Source organism: Apis dorsata, unplaced genomic scaffold, assembly GCF_000469605.1.
Source record: "Apis dorsata unplaced genomic scaffold, Apis dorsata 1.3 scaffold_172, whole genome shotgun sequence".
Classification (NCBI taxonomy): domain Eukaryota; kingdom Metazoa; phylum Arthropoda; class Insecta; order Hymenoptera; family Apidae; genus Apis; species Apis dorsata.
In genome coordinates this window covers 302537-307945 of record NW_006263460.1, presented here as the reverse complement: position 1 = coordinate 307945, position 5409 = coordinate 302537, and positions in this window count along the sequence as shown.

Sequence of the window (5409 nt, the reverse complement as noted above, 5' to 3'; positions counted from 1 at the left end):
TTTTTTTTTTTTTTTTTTTTTTTTTTTTTTTTTTTTTTTTTTTTTTATTAAACGATACTTCGATTGACATTAACAGACTTACGAAAGATTTCAAAGGAACGACTTCACGTTTCACATTCAGGGATCATCGGTTAAATAGAACGAAGCCTTCAACTTTGTGTACCATGATCCGTTTCCGGGACAATTCCGTAAAGAGATATTTGTGAAAGTTAGTTATAGTAGAAAGTTCTTTTCTTCCTCTATCAAGTCAACTAAAAAGTATCATTTATATGTGTATCTAATGAATGAAGCTCTGATATTTGAAGAAAGTGAGACCGGATAACTCGATATATGATTTCAAGTGTGGTTAAAAATATTTGACAATAATTCAATCGATAAAAATAATTTAACAATTTCAATTCCTTCGAGCATTTTAATTTTATTCAAATTAACTTGATTAACATTTTAATAAAATGCAAAATTATTTTCGTTTCATAGAACGATTTTATCGATAAAATACAGTAAATCTTGAATATTTTCATTCAATTAATAAATTCAATGATTAACTTTCAAGGTGAATGAAAAGTATAATGATTAATGAAATTGCAAATTATTAGTTTTGAATTAAACATCATGAATAATTTTTTCTTATTATTTACTTAATGTGTAATTGATTTGTTTTTCTTTTTTTTTTAGATTGGACGAGACGAAGAGAGGAAATAGAATGAGACAGCTTTGTTCGTATTACACAAAGACGCCGCGCTGTGGCGCGCATGTCACTCTGTCTCTGTCTCTCTTCATCTAACGCAAACTTCAATCGTACGCACATCTCAATAAATAAATCTTAACTCAAACAAAATTTTTGTATATCAATTTATGTTTTTTACTCTCTCTTTTAGCTCTTTCAATTAATTCTTCAAAGATGATGACACGAATATATATCGAAACTCTATCTATACGTCTATCTTTTTGTTAGAATTATCTTTTTGCTGATGTCATCAATTACAAGTGATCGTCTAATGTCAAAAACATCGATAGACGAGTAATCAACAATAAAAATTCGGCTATTTGGCGCACGTGGACAACGTATCATCGCTGGAACATGGACAAAGCACATGCGACATTCTCGCGTAATACCGGCTTAATATTCATCGCGACGGAATGGCCCGATTACAAAACTGTGCCGCAAAACACCTGGTAATTCGATAATGATGACTGCGTGTAGTGCTATGGGACGAATCGTAGACGTCGAACCGTTTCGAAATTGGAATCAAAAGCTTCTCCAAGTTTTCTCAATTGCATCAATTATCGACGCTTCGTTCATCCCTCCATGGTTGAAAATTCTGCGACTGAGATTGAAAAGATTTAATAGATAATAAGATTAAAGCTTTCGAATATTTGCAATAAAGTTGAAAGAATTTAGTAGATATAGTATGATATATTTGATTAATTCGTTATTTGAAATCGATTTCGATGAAAAACAACTTCGTCATCATCGCCTCATTTTTTTTTCACTATCTTTTAATCTAATTTCGACTTCGATTGTTTTTCAATTTAATAGATTTCAATCGATATTCTTGTGTATCAATTTTTGTATTTATTCTGATTGTTATGGATAAACTTTCCAAAAGAAAGCATAAACATATTAATATCTTGTATATGTTTAATTGTTGTGTATACATGTATTCATTATTACATTACATGAATTAAATTATAATTAATAATTAGTCATAATTATCGAATGTTTCATATAATTTTGTTAACTATATTATACTAATATTATTAATAATTTTATCGTTATTTATATTATTTATATTTTTTAATCAAATATATTCCATAATGAATTCCTAAATTTTATTTATTTTATCAATAATAACATTTTACATTTATATATTTGGTATATTTGGACATAAATTTTTCTTTTTATTTTCATACATTCATATTTGAGATCTATTATCAATAAAGACGAATAGCAAAATGAATTAAATATAGTAGTCACTTTGTGCCAAAGTGATTTGTAAAATATTTTCGTCTAATTTTATACGTTTACACAAGGCTGATCTTTCAAGGCTATAGTTTGGTAATTTCAACACTAACAAAATTCTCTTTATACACTTCGCATATGTTCCTCTTCTTCTTATTTCGTCATTAAAATTTAGACCTTTGAAACATGCAAATCACTCGATAAACACTTATTAAATATTAACAACATATTAACACTTAAAAATTTTTATTTTAATTTTATCAAATGAATATTCTTTTTAATTTTATCACGTTCACAATTCTTTGTAATTATATGTATATTGAATCACTTGTTGATTTTATTATTAACTCAAAATTAAGAGATATTTCCTGCGATTATTTTGCTACTATTATCTGCAAATTCTGGTGAATCATTCTATAATAATATATTCAAGCGTATTGGATATTATTGCTATGATTCGGAATAGTCATAATCAGTGACTAAACATTTATCGATAAAAGCATTTAAAAGTCATTGTAGCTTGATTCACGAATATAGATTTCATCATTTGTTTAAAAAAAAAGAATAATGATTCTTGAAATATGATGAATAATATGCATATTCTAGAGTAATAAATTCATAAATCTTTATGTTATTTAGAGTTTTATGTTCTAAAAAAAAATTATTCCGAATAAAGACATCATTTCAAATGATATATTGTTGAAAATTGAAAATTTTGTGAAATAATAAACTTTTTTTCGAACTTTAAAAAAATAAATAAATATTAATATATAATAAATTAATTTATTGTCTAATATAATGCCTAATGTTTATAAATATATTATCGTTCCAACAAACTTTCTACTTTTAATTTTTCCGATTCCAAAATCTACTATTTTACTATTGATTTCAAAGTCAATAAATTTATCTTCTATGAATCAAAATTCTCATAGAATATCTTTGCATAATGTAGCAAAATATATAATTTCATTAACATAGATAATATATAATGCTCACAATTTTCCTATATTTCCTATAATTTTCATTTAAGTCATATAACTGGTTGTTAAGCAAATAAATAGATAATGCCTTTAAATATGTAAATAAGTAGTAAATAGATGGATGAACAAATAAATAGATGAAAATACAAGAATAGAAGTGGGTAGATGGATAGCTAAATAAATATGTACATAACTATGTAGAATGAAATGATAAATAGACTAGGAATAAATAAATAGAATACCTAAATAAAAAAAATTATTAATAATATAGTTAAAAATACAAATATATAATATAACAAATAAAAATCAATTCGTCTATAGAAATTTTTTTATAGAAAATGGAAAATAAATATCGAATGAAGAAACAATGAATAAAATAAATAAAAGAAAGTAAGTAATAATTAAAATAATTAAAAAAATTAACTTAAAATTTAAAATATTTTAATACAATTATATTTCATTGCAAAATTTTTATTATATTATATATAAAGTGAAGAAGAAAATAATTTTTTAAAATAAAATATATTCTTTAAATGAAAAAAAATAATTCCTTGTGAAGAGGATATCATAAATTAATATTTTCAAAATTATAAATAATTTTTTATTACAACGAACAGCTCTTTCGCTTCAAAAGCAATTCTTTGATCTAAAGATATCGAATAATGAAAATAGAAATAGGTTCTTCTAGGCAAAGAGAGAAAGATAGATAAACAGAGAGAAAGAAAGAGAGAGAGAGAGAGAGAGAACGTTAAAACAAAATAGAAAGTCTTTTATTAATTTTCAAAGAATATTTGTTTAAACACTAATAAAGTTCCTTTCTCTCGCATCTGACTCGTAAATAATATATCAATCTTTTCTAAAGTCTATGTTTCGTAATTTTTTTATACATTCTTGATCATACAATATACATTCTCTCCATGTAAAGAAATTCTTTTTATCGTACGATTTATAAATAATGAAATTTATTTTTATATTTTTCTAATAAATTCTTACATTTTTACAATAAATTACAAATAGATTCAAAGTTTCAAAGTAAATATTGAAATATTTTAAGGATAAACTATCATCTTGAATCGAGATAAACGATTGCTTAGCGTCAAATATTTGTCAGGGAATAGTTGTCGTGAAGGATAAATTCAACGCGAATTATTCTTACGAACGGATTGGTTGTGGGGAAAACCTGGAATTAAGTAGAAACGTAGTAGTCTGAATGTCGTGTTTCATGGAACCAATAATAATAGGGGGAATTTGGATGATTGCGAGGACTTGGAACGGTCTCAAGAGTTACAAAGTGCATCGATACTCGAGAGGAACATCTACTTTCGTTTAATAAATCACTAGCGCTTCACTTCTGTTCATCATATTTGATTTTAAGAATTTATCAATTTATATTATTCCTGGGATACCTTAGGCATCGAGATTCGACACATCGAAATATTTAAAATTTCTTAAAATCTGGGAACAGATTTTGGATCAAACATGACTACGCAAAGTTTACAATTACGTAGATGGAAAAGGAGGGATTGTTGGGTGACGTGGAAAATGTATTCCCAGCTCACGGTGGACGCGTTTACATGAGCCACGGAAGATTCCCAAGATTCTTGGCGAACGGCCAAACACAATGAGAGATAAAAGTCGTTCATTCCCTCGGCAGCATCATCGTAGAGGCTGAGAATTCGCAAATCGGGAGCCGCGGTTGCTCGTTTTGTTTTGGCTGCGTTTAGACCTGGCTTCTTCTTCGCTCGCATAATTTCGCGTCCGATCCTTCCAAGTAAAATAATTTCTTTGCTAAATAATTACCTCAACCCTCTTGCATTTGCACCATTGTCCGCTAAGTTTCGATCAATCGGAAAGAAATGAAAAAATCGTGCGACTTACGATCCAATTCTTTCCACATTTTATTTATTTTAATGATTTCTTTCTTTGTACACGAGAAACGATTGCTGCTCCCTTCAGAAGAAATTGTAATTTTTAAGAAATATGAATTATTTAAATAAGTAAACTCTTATCCTTATCGCAAACGAAGTGTAAATATTTTTTTTATCTTATAATTTGTATAAAATTTGAAATTATAATAATATATTAATGATAAGCAAAGAATATTAAAAACATATGGTAATTCAAAATATAAAGTGATCCTAAAAAATTAAGTAATTAATTTTTTTCTAAAAGTTAAAATTGAAAAAAATTTGCATAAAACTAAAAAAAAGAATATAATGAGAGTAAAAAAGATAAAAAGAAACTAATTGAATACATTAACATTCCTATTTTTCCATTTAAGAAATAAAAAATCGAATCATTAATCTAAATTAATTCATTATTATGCGTATTAGAATATTCGGTACGGTAAGTTCTAGAAACAAGAGATAACACGTTTACTTACCATTGCTACGATGATGTCTGGCATGATTTTGATTTTATCTAGAATTATATACGAAGTAATAAGGAAAAGCAAATTACAACATA